Source organism: Azolla caroliniana, unplaced genomic scaffold, assembly GCF_043228905.1.
Source record: "Azolla caroliniana isolate FFs.n. ecotype wild unplaced genomic scaffold, voAzoCaro1.0.p SCAF_10, whole genome shotgun sequence".
In the NCBI taxonomy this organism is placed as follows: Eukaryota; Viridiplantae; Streptophyta; class Polypodiopsida; order Salviniales; family Salviniaceae; genus Azolla; species Azolla caroliniana.
Window position 1 is genome coordinate 2,119,326 of NW_028230445.1, and position 9,787 is coordinate 2,129,112.

The 9,787-nt window shown below is 41.8% G+C and overlaps 1 pseudogene; it reads right to left on the reverse strand.

Moving 5' to 3' along the window:
- Positions 1–6,930: 6,930 nt before the first annotated feature.
- On the reverse strand, positions 6,931–7,660 carry LOC147858657 (large ribosomal subunit protein eL15y pseudogene; annotated as a pseudogene).
- Positions 7,661–9,787: the final 2,127 nt, after the last annotated feature.

Sequence of the window (9,787 nt, forward strand, 5' to 3'; positions counted from 1 at the left end):
ATTTCATTTGAACTCATCACTATATATGTATGTATATATATAGTATGTATGTATGTATGTATGCTATGTCTACAACTTTTTTAATGGTCCATGTATATATGCATCAATTATTTGCCCAAACTTGGCTCGTCATAGATTAGTATAATGTAAACATTCTCGTAGGTAGTATTAGTGCTAGATTGTTTAGCCTTAAGACGCGACCCCCATCTAAATTGATAGGGGCAAACCCCTCAAAGCTAAATCATTCCATATTCAAGCAACGAGAGTCAAGATCACATTAAAAAACATTATTTCCTTCAAATTATCACATTTAAATTCAGAAAATAAAGTCAAAAATATCTTTTCATTAGTTATAAACAATTGTTACAAGACTGTTGACCTACTGTCAAGCTTCCCTTGATATGTTGCACTCTTCCATGGGTCCCTATCCCTAAAGGATAGACCACTCAATAACCTAATTATGTAATTGGTGGTGGGAACAACCACACTGGTGGTGCTAGGCACCACATGGGTCTTGCATTCTATAATGTGAGAAAAGGACCCTTGTTCTAGTAGGCGATAAATTCGAGGCGTTGCAACACTGCAACATCTGTCTCACCTTTAATTTCATCATACCGCCCTTTTAAGGTATGCACCATATGCACCCAAATGTTTCGTACACTTTCCATGGGATGAACAATTGTATTATCAAACACCTTAGAACATCTAGTAGTCCAAATAAACCACATTGTGGTGGTGCATTGCAACTCCCAAATCTCTTGCATTGCTTTTAACATATAAGGAATTTCCATATGACTTCGTTGCACCACCCTTATCCTTCCTCTTTAATTTTTTGAATCGTATCATTTGGACATGCCTCATATGGCCACATCATTTGTGCTATCGTAGCCCATAATACCATACCCCACGAAAAACTGCCATCCCTACACATAAAGGTTAGAATTTGGAACACTCTTCCCCAAACTTGTTGTGCAACATGACATTCCCACAAGCAATGCTTCAATGTCTCCGTCTAGCAACTACAATAGATGCATTGACCGACTGGTAATGCTCTATGTATTACTAGTAGTTGAAAGACATTTATTTTTATATCCTGTTTCCTTGCCCATAATGTCCTCCAAAACTTTGCTAAAAATTCGGATGTGACCCCTTGATGGGTCCAAAATAGACTAGCCCGTGGTGTAGTCCTACGTTGAGCCGTCAAAATGTGTCGCCCAATCTTAATTGAGCACTGAAAAAAACCACGCCTTTTTTCCAAACGGTCAAATGGATCTTTCCACCAAAAAGCAACCTTATCAAGGGTTATTTTAGAGAATGTAGCATATTGCAAGGTCTTTGGTTATATCGTTGATCTACGTATAACATCATCTTCCTCCACATCATAGTCTTGAAATCATCTAGAAGACAAATATCCCCTTACCCCCACCATCACTTGAAGCCGTGTAAATGCCCCTTCCCACCCAGGAGGATTAAATGACCATAACATAGAGGATGAGTGTCCAAAAACCTCTTGCACCTGGTCCCACATAATCTGCTCCCCTCTCAAGGAGGTAAAATATTCCGACCTTTCATTCATATGCAAAGTAAGAAAGGATTTCCATGCATCAATTGATGCTCCTGGCCTTGCATCGAGCTTGGCCCAATCCAATCTCCTATGACAAATGCATATTTAGATTCCACACTAAGTGTTGTCTCAAGTATTCCTCCTCACATGTCCCAATCCTTACTGTACATGCTCCCATGCTCTTAGCAGACTATTATAAAAAATTTGTCTTCCCAATTCCTAGTCATAACATATTTCTTGTCTAGTATAAAGATCCATCTTATACTATCACTCCATAATCCACCCATAGGTGGAGCACAACGATACAGTCTTTCCATAAGCAGTTATTTCCAAGGGGCATGTCCTGGTAAAACGCCACGAACTATTAACTTTGTTAACAAGGACATACATTGATCTAGGGGATCAATAATCCCCAGACCACCATGTTGCTTTGGGGTAATCAACGTACATCATGCCACCTTCGCTCTTACATGGCTCCTATCCTCCCCTGCCCATATGAAATTTGGAACTAGTGTTCTAATTTGTCCAATGCTTGATTTTGAAAAGATCCAAGAGGAAGCTATATACCATATCGTAGATAGTAGCACATCGTTGGCAACTATCACTCTACCGGCCAAAGATAACTTAGCATGGCTCCATAAGAATAACTTTTTCGTCAAAGTTAATAATAATGGGGCAACATGTAATTATGGGGCCAAATCAATACCGACCTGCACTCCAAGATATCTAACTGCGACTCCCCTTTGAGCCCGTTGGAAAGTAGGATGCAATACCCAATGAGGTGGTGATTCCTTGCTCACCCAAAATGCAATAGTTTTTCCCAATTTAGATTAGCTTTGGATGTTGTACAAAACTGTAATAAAGCCCCTTCTACTTGTTGCAAATTCGTTAAGAGTCCCATCCACATATAACACAATATCGTCTGCAAATTTAGAGTCCAATATATCTTGTCCACTTATTGGCATCACCAAACCACACAAGCCCATAGATTGTGCTGATAGAAATACATGCATTGCTTCCGCAAACAAGAGAAATAAAAATGGTGCAAGCAGACAGCCCCAACGGACGGGCCGAGAAATGTTAAATTGAGGTCCTACTCCTCCTGCCAACAACATCTAACTACGTGCATTCCTATAAAGACAAGAAACACCCTTAATCCATGTTGTGTTGAAGCCCATGTTGGGAAACCAGTCCCTCCGGATAGGATATAGATGAGAACCGGACGAGTCGAAAGAAAGAACTAGTCCGAATGGGATCTAGAAGATATTCGGAAACCGGACCGGATGGATTCAAACGGTATCCGGTGTAAACCGGAAACAGGGACAGATTTGTCAATAGGTTTCTTGTGGGCCGTTGAGGTTACATTTGAAAATAGCCCTAAAGTTATATAAGTATAAATATAACTTAGGGAAATCATAATGGTAGTCGCTATTATTGTAGTTGTTGTATAGAGAGAGATAGGACGGGGGTAAGTAAGAGTGAGTGTGCATGTTACAGAAGGTCATTCTATTGTAATTGTCTGAAGATGAAGATATAGAGTTTGAGATCGTTGCCTTTGAGTTTGTTGTTGTTTGTACCTTCTCACATATAGTGATTTATTCGAGTCTAAGGGGTCCCATGGTTTTTCTTATTAGGGTTTTCCACGTAAATATTCTGTGTCATCTTATTTCCATTCTTTTCTTGTTTCTTCCATTGTGTGATTAATACTTGGTTATGGCCGAGCATCATTTTTCTCAACAATCTGGTATCAGAGTGACGACAACGGAAAGAAGATGGAAGATTCCTTCGGTGGCATGTTCAAGCTCACCAAGTCCAACTACCCAGTTTGGAAGTCGAAGATGAGGGACATGTTAGTGGTCAAAGATCTCTGGTTGCCGGTGATGTGGAGAATTTTGGCCACAAGGTGAAAAAGAGATTGAATGCACGTGAACGGGGGTGTACATTGATGCACGCGAACATGTCTTTATGTACAAACATGTAAATAGTAAAGTTTAGTTTAAGTATTAAAGGGGGTACTATGTAGGTGCGAATGATAAGTACAAACCCACACGCACGTAGAATATCATCTAGGGAGAGAATCAAGGGAAATCGCAGTCCAGAAGGTTGCTTTTATCAATGATATAACAACCTCTCCCTTGTGCTATAAAAGGGGAGGTTGGAGGAGAGCTAAGGTATCCAGGAATTAGGAGGACTAAGTGTTGCCGGTTCGAGTGTCGAGCTATATCTCTCTCATCTTGTGATCAACACTTATTTAGGAGTGACGCCTTTGCTCGCTCAGGAAGCCCGTGAGCTCCTGAGCCTCTTTTGGGGACAATCAGAGCAGGGGCTCTTGGCACCCAATCCGAGTGGTGGCACAGGTTGACAACATCTGGAAGACAGACCTGGATGTTGCTAAGGTGGAACCCCATTGGAGGTTAAGGGTATACGGTTGTCGCCCCCTTGTCGATCTGGATTGGGACCCAGGGGATTTCAGATGGAAACATGACGATAGACTCCATCACTTCTTCGATTACACCACTAAATTGGGTCGGACTTTGCAGCTGCAGCTAGGCAGCCCCCTTTGCAATGGCTGGCGAACATTGGGCATCCCCGATGAGGCGCTCATTACCTTTTGGAAGGGTCTCTGGCATCTCCACATGCCTGAAAAGATCAAGCTCTTTTGGTGGCAGATTGGTCATAATGTGGTGCCCGTTGGCGAATGGCTAGATAAACGTGGTGGCCCGTTAGGCTGCCCACTGTGCTCTCGACCTATTGAGACTTTGAGACATTTTCTGTGGGATTGCCCTCAAGCTCAAAAGGTCTGGGATAGAGTGACTCACCTCCTTGCGGCATGTGAAGTTGAAGGAACAACCTCGTGGAGCACTACAACATGGATTGATCACTCGGTCGAAGGGTGGACGGACACCGTCAATGCGAATAGTTGGTGCTATGTATGCACGAGAGGCAAAATCGTCAAGATCCGTTTCGAAAGAGGCTTGCAGCCCGCATCCCCTAGGTTTCCAGAAATCTGGATGTTGATCGCAGGTTTGACCTTGTGGTATATATGGAAAGCGCGTTGCCTCAAGGTTTTCCAAGGTACAGTACGGCCCCCGGAGGACGTGATCATGGACATATGGTTCGCGATTATCAGCTGCCTATGAGGGCAACTGGAAGAGATTTGCAGCCACTCCAACGACGTGGTCTTTGCCCGTTGGCGCTTTTGGCAGAAATGGCGGAACACACCTATGGTGACGCAAGGCGGGAGTGGCCCGAGGTGGAACTACCAGCTCCCACGTTGGTTGTTTCCTACTCACTTGCCACCCTCTCTTCGTTGTAGGCCCCAAGAGCCGACTCGTACTAGGCAACATTGAAGGGCATCGCCTTAGATATAGGTAGCTTCTTACATTAAGTTAGGCCGCAAGGCATTGTAAGTAGGCTCATCTTCTTTTACTTGATTGGAGGAAGACTCCCCGATGTGTGTATAAGTCTTCTTGTAGACTCTCTATGTAATAATCCTTCCTAACTAATGGGAAAGTAGCTTCATTTTGGTAAAAAACAAGGAGTTTTAAGAGGAAAAAATTAGAATAAGCAAAATATCCTCTCCTTCCTCTATACTTTCCTTTCCAACCATTTCATTCTTATTTTTGCATACTTCTCTTATAGAAAGAAAGACATAGACCATAAACCAAAACCCCTAGTCATAATAGTAAATTTTGTCGATTTTTTGTTTCATTCTAACAATTACTAATCAAAAGTTATGCAGAGCTAAGTTTTCTCCCACTTCAATGGCTTAACGGTTTTCCATGTGAAATCAGGGTCATCACGACCAAAGTGACCATATGCAGGGATCTTCTACTAACATTTATTTCTGCCTCTGCAAAGGTCGTGGATAGCCATCATCCCAAGTCCAAAATCATTGGGATTAGGGTTTCCTAAAGTAAAAATATTTTCATCATTTCTTTTTAATTGCAGGAATAAAAAGGAAACACAATGAATGCATAAAGCTATTTTCCTAAACTATTATACATTCCTTGACCAATATGCACAACCAAACTTGGTTTCTACCAAGCTCCTAAGAAGAACAATGTTTAATCATTTCTCACGATTTTATTTGCATGAAAAAGGAGAAAACATGCCACAATGAGTGAAGAACAAGGCTCAATATCCACCAAGGTCACAAGACGAATACATACTTGGACAATGCAACGACAGGCAAGTCACGTTGCAACAATACTCTCCAAAACTTGCCTCAAAATGTAACATCTACTCCAATCAACCTTGGTAGGGTCCTTCCTAAAGAAAGCACCACCCCATGAGGCTTCTCAAGACCAAAAGAGCTCTTCTTGCCTTGGAAATGACAATAGCAAATACACAAATTAACATGGAAATAAAAACATGAGAGAGAATGTTGCAATTGCATGTGTGCATGCATACAAATACACCCATAGAAACACAGCCATGCCTATATGCAAATACACATGCACACATGGACACATACAAACATGGTTAAAAATTGATATGGTACTAAACCAAGAACCCTCGGAAAATGGTATGGATCTTGATGGCAACAAATTCCCACCTTCTTGTAGCTCATCCTTGCTTGCTAAAGGAGGGCCACTTCGAAGAGGTCGATCACGCTCATGGCGCCTTCTCTCTCTCTCTCTCTCTCTCTCTCTCTCTCTAGGACTATAAAAGAGTAAGTATTAGACATGGTGATTCTATTAAATTGTTCTTAATATATTAAAAGTTATAACTTTAGAAACCATAGAGCCTCTAGCAAGTGGATGGTGGAAGCAAAGAAAGTGAATGGGACCCTGCTTTTCTATCAGGAGTATTTCATTTTATGAAAAAGCCTCATAAAGCCTGTATATGCCCGGGTTCATATATCAAATTAAACCCTAATCTTGGCTTGAAAAGTTGAAGCAAGAAGTGGCCGAATAAAAAAAAGTGTTTGATTTTAGTAAGTTTGCTTTCAAAAGAGAGATTTGAATCATATCTCCTCCCTTAATGCCAAAGTATACTTTGTATTCAAGAAGGAAAAATGAATTGCAATGAGTTTAATGGTGTTTGACCTTTCATGTGATTAGGAAATTCCACAACAATGGTCCCATGAATTTGAGAAGTTACCACCGGAATGGCCAGCCCAATTGCGAATTCCGCAACTGCCACCATTAACACTAGTAAAGTGTGATTAACCCATCATGTTGTCAGAATATACAGAAAATACCGGATCTCTCTCTCTCTCTCTCTCTCTCTCTCTCTCTCTCTCTCTCTTTGTTTTCTGTTTTGTCTCTCTGTGTCTCTCTCCCATTTTTTCCCCCACATCCAACCCCCTCCCCTTTCTCTCTCTCTCTCTCCAAAACTCATCATCATTTATTAACAAAATTACCAAGGTAACAACTGAAATTAAGACAAAAAACAAGGAAATCCATTCAATTCTCAAGAGAATAAAATCATCATCTAGATCATTCTGAGCACAAACACACTAACTTCATCAACGATTCGGTGGAGAGACACCGTATTGTTGCGTTTCCATGTAGCATGAATTGAAGGCTTGCACTTATAGTTGTTGTGACCTTTCCCTCAAAGTCCACAATACTTCTTACCAATAGAAGTAAGACCTCTCAATTCATGGTGTTTGTGCATAGGATTGCACAACCAATTGATACTAGGATCCTGCCGAATGAGAGTATGAGTTGGATCCACAAGAATAATCTCAAAATATGTGTACGTTGAATCCTGATTAATCTAGTAAGAGTTCAACACACGTAAACCTCCAAGCTTTCGTCCAGCTCTCTCCTCCGCAATAGAGTGCAAAGTACGTCAGAATTTCAATTGTGTAACACCCTGGTTCTTTGGTTTACCATAAAAAATACCTTTGGAGACATCCCTGTTATGTCCCCTCCTCACACGAACACGGTAGATGACATAGCCCTGTTTTTTCTTGTAACCGAGACGATGAGTTTTGTTTGGCTGGGTAGGGCGAGTGATGCAAACCATTCCAGGAAGTTGCCTATACTCCCAGCAACGAACATGAAGAAGGAATCACATGACATTGAAATTTTTCTTCCTCCATAGCTCCTCATATTTGTAAGCACCCATCGATGACGTTGCTCCATCTGTGCGTGCTTGAGCGAGTCTCTCTCTATGTCTATGTCAAAAAGGTCTCTCTCTCTCTGATCAAATTATAGAGTTAATCATAGAAATCCAAGCCATACATAATTTTTTACTACAAAGCAAGGCAAGGCAAGGCAAGTCTCATCACATAGCCCGATTTCTCCCTTGATTGTCTCAACACAAAGCAATATATATTGAACTTGTTTTGATTAGGTACCACAGAGCAACAACACATGCTATCCAAGGTTTATGACTCCCCATTACATGTCATTTCAAAAGAAGGGGAGGTCGGCATTGTGATGCTGAACTATCAAGAATGACATTCTGATCTATCTTATCCTGTTGACATCATTTATCTTCATCTTGTTGGTTGTGCATGCATGTGCCAAAGGCTGAAAGAAGTTTCCATAGACATGCTCAAGGGAATATGAAGCATCTTCATGGTCATGGTAATCATCATGCAGGGAAAGGATGTGGCCATGCCACTCCCACACGCGTTGCCCCGTGGAGGCATCATCATGGAATGAGACACATACATGGTGGCCAGCGATGGGGACAGATTTCCCCAAGTTAGGTTGAAGTAGGGTTTCAAACTCTCCGGAAACAATGAGTTGGACGACCTTGGCCTCCAGGGCTGCTTCGAGGAGGGCCACCTTGGCACAACCACTGGAGGAGGAGGAGGATGAGGATGAGCTGGATGATTGCAAGTGGAGGAGATGGCAGTGGGCCGTGGAGGTGCTTTGATCTTCTTCTTCTTCTTCTTCTTGCACTGCTTGGTTCATGAGCATCAGGGTTGTGGCTGCAGTGGCAAGATCCATGGCACCTTCCATGGCGGTGAGGCCGTTGCAGGATCCATCACCCTCCAACTTCTCTCCCCCCCCCCCCCCCCCCTTTCTTCTTTTCCCCAGAATATATCCTTTCATTACTTATAAACAATTATTACAAGAATGTTGACCTACCGTCGGGCTACCTATATTGCATTGTATCATATTGTATTAATTGCATTATTGTATATATATGCATTGTATGTATGGCATGTGAGTATGTATAATGTATCTATGTGTTATGTGTGTGTATGTTCTATATATGTGCATATGTATGTATTATATATGGGGCATGTGTCCATGTACATATGTGTTATGTGTGTGTATGTCCTATATATGTGCATATATATGTATGGCATGTGTCCATGTACATAGTGTTATATGTGTGTATCGCATGTGTGTACATACGTATGTGCTATATGTGTGTGTATGTTCTATACATGTGTGTGTGTTCTATATTTCTACATATGTATGTATTATGTATTGTATATATATCACATGTCTATGTATGTATGTATGTGTCCATTTAGGTCAACGAAATCATCCACCCCAAAGTTATTCAGAAGACAGTAATTACTTCCATGGCCATACTCATGAGAAATATGTGTGGATCGATGGGTAATTAGCAATCAATTCTACTAGCGGTTAATATGGATGGATCAGATCGATTAGGTTATGATTATAGTAATTGTGGGTGTTGTAGAGGTTATCCTCAATTAGTGCAAAATCGTGGTAGTAGGAATCCACCGAGAATGGCTCTAAATCGAACTGGAAATCAGCCGCAAAAGATTCTGTCCACTCTAATTCACCTGAATAACCAATGGAATCATCACAGCCGGAAGAAAATTCCAGGGGATGGTCTCTTGTGGTCGAATCATAAAACTCCTGGATCAATTGATCGCCCATCGCCCACTGATTACAGTCCGCGATTAATTGAAGATCATTACTGTAAGCCATTGATCCTTGCCATTTGATCAGTGGATTCTGATCAGGGGCAATTTGGCGATGATTTGGGGCGATAAATCCTGGATCAAGGAGTAGATTGTGATGCTCGGTCTGTTTAGGAGCCAGATTCTGGGAATCGATCTGAAAGTGGGCAGATTCGGATTCAAGATGATTGGGGTTCTGAGTAAGATTGGCGGGTAGGTTGATCTGACGGTGGGGAGAAAGAGGAACGACGAATCCTAAATCATTCACAAAGGGGCCATGGATTGGGCAATTCTGGTCAGCACAACGAGGGGTACGATCAACGGGGGTCATGATGAGCCGCCCATGCTCTTTCTCCTCCGCCACCACAGTCTGA